At 34.3% G+C, this 7,995-nt stretch overlaps 1 pseudogene; it reads right to left on the reverse strand.

Moving 5' to 3' along the window:
- Nucleotides 1–1,780: 1,780 nt before the first annotated feature.
- On the reverse strand, nt 1,781–6,278 carry LOC120766347 (annotated as a pseudogene).
- Nucleotides 6,279–7,995: the final 1,717 nt, after the last annotated feature.

The raw sequence follows: 7,995 nt of genomic DNA on the forward strand, positions 1-7,995 counted from the left end.
ATATTTTCACATCTAGATATGTATATTATTTAAAGTTTGTTCAGATTTTCATTTTTATTTGCTCAATCGCAGAAATAAACTCAACTGAACAAAAATTTGTAAGTTTACTCAGAGTTTATAACGTAACTTACGTTCAAATTTGCCTCCTGTCGTCAAGGTGAATGTAAATTTTCATTTAATCGGTGACAGCGAGTGTTTCACAAAACAAAATAAATTTAACAAGTAAGGCAGAGCTAAGTTCGGATGCAACCGAACCTTTTTTACTCTTGCAACTTACAAGAGTCAAAGCCAGGTTAATACTTTAAAGTCAGCAGAATGTTCGAAAATCCAGATATTGGCTATATAGGGGATAGGCCAAGTTTTCGCACAAATTTTTCTATTTTAAGCACAAAGATAGACTGTTATAAGTAATATGTACATTAAGCTTTTTAGAGGGCGGGGCCGCGCTCACTTTTTCAAAATATTTTTTCCAAATATGATGGAGCCTGATCGGTTAGTTGTGTGGCAACTACTACATACTATAGTAGTCTGATCTAAACAATTTCTTCAGAGATTTCCTTGGATAATAATCTTAGGTAAGCAGATTCAAAATTACAGAGCAATATCTCAAAAACTGAAAGACCAGCTCCCATACATACAGAAGAATAGATGAAAAGACGGATGGACATGTCTAAAACGCTCGTCACTCTGATCACTTATATATCGTCACCTGAAATGCAAAATAACGTAACAACATTTTCAGAAATTTATAGTGGCATGAATTAAACACGACATAAAATGGAACATGAGTGAAAAAAATTTTTAATATTGGTTAAAACTGGTTTATATATGAGTGCGGAACCATAAAATGTTGGACATATGTAGTATTATGTGTGTAATTTGAAGTAGTAAATCACAATCAATAAGACACTCAATTTCGAATTTTTTGATGATACGTTATTTTGCATTTCAGGTGACGATATGTACTTTATAGGATCTTGAATGATTCCTTTTGTCTGTTACAAACAGCGTGGCAAACCTTATATACCCTGTTCAGGATATACAAATGTCGAGTACTTACGATCTCAAGTGTCACAAATCATTTAAGATTTCCATTAAGCAAATCAATAGCCCAATTTAATTTTTATTCGCTTCATTCTAAACCTCAATAACTGTGGACGCGGCAGGCACCAAGGACCACAATGTCGTATACGCAACAACTTGAACAAAGCGTATTATAGTGTTGGTAGCGAATGAGAAAGAGATAAAAGTTTACTCTGTCTGTGTTTAGACTAACAATTTTTATTGCTCATTGTCGGCATTCCTTTCACATGGGCAACTCGAATCGAACAACTTTCTGTTAATGCCTTTTAATATCTTCTCAAACACTTGTACGCTTCAATTACGCCGTACACAATATTTCTCATCAGCTAATTTTTTAATTTTTCAACAATTTCGAAAATAGTTTGTGGTATTATTGATATATCTTTGCATTTTGTAATACATACAAATATTATGTAACCAAATTGAATTATTGAAACGAAGACGCGTCAATCAGTTACGAAGCACTGTATATGTAAGTATGTGTTTTGTCCTGGTTCTGCAGACATCGAGATGTAAGAGAATATTAACTAAAATCTGTGTAGCATACAAAATATATGAGGCGTTTTCCAAAACGAGAAAATCAGATATTTTGGTATTTCTTATAAGAGTTTTTATTACAAAAAATATTTAATATTATTGCTTATTCATTTTGACGTCAACAAGTCTGCAGGCATAACAAAACAGAAATGAATAAAAATTCCGTGTAATGCGCACTTTTGTCATTTTCCTTGTCATAGACTGATACATACATATGTCTTGCCACCATATTTTATATTCTAGCGATACGCATTTATAACCATAGCCATCACGAAAAGAACAAATCTGTGAAATGTTTCCAAGAATCTTCAGTTTGACATCAAGAGATTGACAAAAATCAACTTAATATACCTTAGACCATGTGTCCTGCTGAGGATCGTATCGTTCAAAATTTATCGTGACCTTTTTGTGCAGCTGCCTGTAATATAAAAAGTAGCAATAAACGTTGTACTTAATTTCAATAGAACTAAGAGGGCGACTAAATAAATTAGTGACTATTTTCAGTTAGACAATTTCGGTAATTTTTAATGAAGCAGAGCTACTTTTTCAGGTTCTTAAAACTCTAAGGAAGGCTTGCAACGGTGAAATAAAAGGCCACCTTATTGTAACGGCATTATCTCATTCACAAATAAATTGGAAAACTTTGACAGGGTACGAATTCCGGTTACATAGATCCGTCTATAGTAAAAAAAATCCAAGGAGTCGAATATATAATATTTAAGCCCTTAAGTAAAGTCGTCGTATACCGTTCTTAGATTCTCATCAATCTACCAAATCATGACTTGATGAACGTTCGATTATTATTAATAAATATATTTTAATCTAACTTACAACATGATTAGTGTAATATTGTGTCATATCGGCGGAGGAAGTCCAGGTATTCGAATCCGGGTTATAGCATTCGACGGACTTTAATTTCCCATCGTCATTACCACCGCCCATTATGTATATTTTACCATTCAAAGTTACGGCACCTGCGTCATATCTTCCAACAATCAAGCTGTTTACGGACTGTCATCCATCGGAAGTCGTATATCTGAAAATAAACAAAAGCTTTGAAAAAATAATGCATATCTTTAAACTGAAGCGTCAATATTGGCATTTTGTGACCTTGCATAGTCTATTAATTAAATCTTAGAATTATTCTAAAGAAGTCGTTGACAATGTCAAAGAGTTGGAGTTTTCTAAAGTCAGGTCAATCAAATCATAGCATTTCACTGAATTCCCTTTTTCTTAAATGTAGAGGCACCATTTTTTGTCCAACATCCATACTACAATAATACCTATAGTCTAAAGTGCTTTCACCATTAAACTTAGAACTAACCTTTAATTGTTAAACAAAATCATCTTTAGGTTATTCGTTACAGACTTAAACGTATTTATCTTTCCACCGACGACAGAACCTTTTTACCATCAGAACTACCAAACGCGTAGATTTTGCCATCTAACTCGACAACACAGTGTCTGAATCTTGTTTGGTTCATGGTGGGCAAATTTTGCCATGCCACATTTTTGAAAGTTTTTTGACATAACTTACAAAACGACGCATCGCATGACTAGTTTGAATATTTGTTCAAGAAAGAGATATAGACGTGTAAAGATGGAGTTCACTTACGCGGAAATTTGCGCTATTTTAAAGTTTTCCTTTGTTAAAAGCAAATCCGCTGGAGAAACGTTCCGTGAGGTTAATGGTGTCTTGGTTGATGGTACTCTATAACTTCGATTCAGAGCGGGTGAAAATGACACTATGGAAAAGCCAACCGGCGGAAGAACTGTAATAGCGAATACCGATCAATTCATGGAAAACATTGAGTTAGACCGGCATGTGGCAATTCGTGACATTTTAAATCATCTGCAGATGGCTGGATACCATCTACTGCTAACAACTAGACCACTTGAAGCAGGCGATCGACCAGAAGCGTCCAGAATTGGGCAACAGGAAGGGTGTACTGTTCCACCAGGATAACGCCAGACCACACACTTCGTTATTGACTCTTAAAAAGCTACGGGAGATCGGATGGAAGGCTTTATCGCATCCACCATATAGCCCGGACATAGCGCCAAGTGATTACCACCTGTTCCTGTTCATGGCGAACGCCCTTGTTGGCGTAAAGTTGAACTCAAAAGGGGCTTGTGAAAAGTGACTGTCCGAGTTTTTCAAAAATGAGGAGAAAGAATTCTAGGAGCGGGGTATAATGAAATTGCCGTCTAGATGGAAATAGATCATCAAACGAATCGGCGCATATTTGAACTAAATCTGATCACTGTAACATTTTTTATAAAGCATTGAATAAAGAGCAAAAAAGCGGAAGGGAAATATTTGACAACCTATATATTATCATTCTTTAAAATGGTTCTATACCATTGGTAATCGCTTTGTTATATTGCAGCAGCTTGGGATTCATCTATTCCAAAAATATTGTCATACATTAATTTAAGATTATTATATTTGAATATAAGCCACAGTGTGCGCTTACCTCTGTTTCCTCTGAGCACACCGCCAGCAATGTTTTCTCATCAGAATTTGCAGCACTGATCCCACGTGGTCCTGTGAAATGCATATTTATTTTTGTCCGTGCAGCAGACTCTTTGATCTACCATAACGCCTTGAAGGCCAGAAGCTCACAACCGGGTAGTGGCTGTATGTGCGTCAAGAGAAAGTCCACATCGAATTGGGTAAGGCGGAGACAGGCTACTAAAAGTGGCAGTTGCTCTTGACACGCAGGAACGTCGTCATTGAACCAGCGTTTTATGGCATCGAAGGCATCTTCCTCACGAGTTACATATATTCAAATTGTCAGATTCCGGAATACGTTGCATTTTTTCAACATCGAAATTTGAAAACTCATCGCTTTGGCTGACTAGTATTATCAGAAATAAAAACGCTATTGTTAGACAATACGTGTATATTTATACTCACCTCCATGAAATTCTCTGTTTCGTATTCAATAATTTTCTGCTTAAGAAGTTCATATTGTGTTTCACGCTCCAGCGTATAAGCACCCTGTAAAGTGTATTCTTTGATATGTGTCATGAGGTAGTCCACACAACTGGTTATGGCATCTTCCAATTGCAAAACGATTGCCGCCTTTAGCATGGCACCGACATTGTCAAGACAATAATCCTGTCTTAGAGATAAGTGATGTAGATAGCGATATTTCTGCGTCTAATAACCTGTTGTTACACCGGACAGACCGTCATTACGGTTAACAATATCGGTGCCGTGCTGAAGGCAGCAATCGTCTTGCAATTGGACGATGCCATAACCAGTTGTGTGGACTACCTCATGACACATATCAAAGAATACACTTTACAGGGTGCTTATACGCTGGAGCGTGAAACGCAATGTGAACTTCTGAAGCAAAAAATCATTGAATACGAAACACAAAATTTCATGGAGGTGAGTCTTAATATACAATTTTGCTTCTGATAATACTACCTCATGGCACATATCGATGAATACACTTTACAGGGTGTTTATGCGCCCATTCAAGTGTTCAAGACATCGTCCATTCGCACACAATAGCCGCCTTCAGCATGGCACTGACATTGTTAACGGTAATCAGCGCCTGACCATAGTAACACAGGATTATTAGACGCTAAAAAATATCGCATCGATAACATTTATCTCGATGACGGGATTATTGCCTCGATTGCCATTGGAAAGGTTCTCGAAGTAGATACCCGCCGCCGCAAGTATCAAACTATGCCCGGGTACACTGTGCAATTCAAAAATTAAAAACGTTAATCTAAATCATTTTATGTAAGCTGAGAACAAATTAATAGTTACAGAGCCGTTGGGCTTGAAACTTTAAATGTCACATCGATTAGGCTTTTCGTCGGGAAAACAAAATATTTTCGCCATTAATTTCTGCATGAAGCGGTTCTGCTCACTGGGATAACTCTGTAGAGCAGGTCTTTGCGTACAATTCGTGGCCATTATCAATTACTGAACATTCCTTTTGTAATAAAAAAAAATTCCAATATTAAATAAAATACTTCAAATAAGTAAGTTCAAGTCCATCTTTGCTTTCAAGTTAACGCTTTACTCAATTTCTGCACTCTGGCAGCATTTCATACAAGTATATGACTAAAATCTATTATCTCAATTTTCCTATCAGCAAATTGGAGTTGCGTAAAAGTTGACAGTAGAAGTTCTCTTGTTAATTAGTGTAAAAAAAGAAAGAGGAAAAAAACGTTTTGATTTGTTTAGGTGGTTAAACTGACATTACTCCGTCGTCGGAGTCTGTCCTTCTCACTTACTGTTTTTAAACGATTTTGATTTGTGGTGTTTGACATCCAATTATTATATTTTCGTTGTTTTCCACATTCGTCACACTGGGCATTAGATACATTCTTTATTTATTTTTTAATAAATTCACCATTCACTCTGTGCCGTGTTTCCTGTACCCTTCCCGTAGTGTTAAATCTTCAGCATATATCTTGTACATATGGAAATATTTGTACACTCGTGGCCATGCAAAGCTTACCGCTATACTTTCTTAAAATTGGTTTAGGTCTTTTTGGTTCGTTCGGGATTTTCTTCAAATTTCTTTGTTATGTTTTTAGAAAGCAGAAGTAATATTATCTAATTCTAATTATAGTTTTTAATTTATTACGTTTAATGAATAAAACATAAACTAGCTTTTCTGTGCTTATACAAAAGCGGCTGCTTGAATTGTTTTTAAACGACGACTAAACTTCGTGTTTCAATTAAAAAAAAAATTACAATAATAAAATATTAATTGCAATTATAGTGTAGTTATTTCATAAGTTAAAAAAATATAATATTTTCATCGCATTCTCTTACACGTTGAGCTCATTTTGTAAAGCTCACTAACTTTTAAATAATTTTCTCTATAGATAAATGTGTTTTGATTTTAATTTTCAATAGTTTTGATAAATAACATGTCATTAACTAATTTTTAAATATATAATGTCTATACCGCTATAAAGTGTTGTCAAATATGCACAACACTCCGAAATTTTTAGTGGCTACATGTGTATGTGCATACACATGTAATATTTCACATGGAACAATGAGTAATATCATATGTAATTTATGTTGTTTCTCATTTGTTTTCATACCCTTATAATTCCAAAAGTAGATAAGTGCGACCGCATGGTCTTTTAAGATATTATCAACACTTTTTACTTTATTTTTATATACTATGTACATATGTACGCATTAAGTTAATAATACAACTCTCTCATAATTGTAAGTGAGCAGTAATCACACTTGTACTCATTCCGTGAATAATTTGTTTGTTTCATACTCAATTTTTCGCAAGTGGCTCAAAGTTGTGTTTAACTCATTCACTGCAGATCACTGCACATACATACACATATAATATTTTTATGCTTGCATGTACATAAATTTGGTTGTCTGTGTCAACGGAGATTTCACATGAAAGAATGAGTGTAGGTACATATCAAATATAATTTATGTGTAAGTTGTTCTTTCACATTCGTTTTCCACATATGTAATTCCAAAAGTAGTAGGTAAGTGCGACCGCGTGGTCTTTTAGAATATTATCAAACGGTTTTCATGACCAAAATAAATACAGTATATTATATATACATACATGTATGTATATATGTACGTACATATTTAGGTAATTATATGTCAATTTTTAAATACGTGTCTATACACAAATGTGCTTTGATGCACACCCAGAACAAAATAAATAAAAAAAAACTTGAAGGATGACTTCTTTTAGCTATTCAAGAGCTCGAGTTATACGCAACTTAATATATTTTTGTTAATACGTACGGATATATAGAATATTGTCGTGTAGTATAATCTGGATATGAATTGTCGGCAACTGATATAACTGAACTGTTTACAACGCACAATTTAAACCAGAGATAATGGGATGCCCAACTTATTTGAGAGCGTCTCAAAATAAGCGTTTTTTATAACATTTTCCATTATGACCAGATCGAACAAAATACAAATTTTTGGGCATTTTAAATTAAAACACCCAACATTTATTACGATTGCAAATTATTATATATTGGACTTTTAATATATGACGAAACTACTTAAATCCTTTTTTATGATTTTATGGTATATTAAAAAACTGACTTTTGATCTTTCAATACAATAATAAGGTGAATTAAGCCTGTTAGTTCTCAATTATTAAATGTTTGTAATCATTTGTAATTGAAAATTAATTCTATTATGCATCAAATTACAAAACGTTTCATGAAATATATTTAAATTTCGAATTTTCTTTGATTTTCATTGTTTTAAATTTTTATTAGCGATCTTGAACAGCGGCAACAAATTCCTCCGTATACATATTTTTTTGATAAGATTTCAATCTGGCCGTCGCTCGTTTCCAATTGCTAAACGTCAAAACCTCCCCAATG

Source organism: Bactrocera tryoni, chromosome 1 (assembly GCF_016617805.1).
Source record: "Bactrocera tryoni isolate S06 chromosome 1, CSIRO_BtryS06_freeze2, whole genome shotgun sequence".
In the NCBI taxonomy this organism is placed as follows: Eukaryota; Metazoa; Arthropoda; class Insecta; order Diptera; family Tephritidae; genus Bactrocera; species Bactrocera tryoni.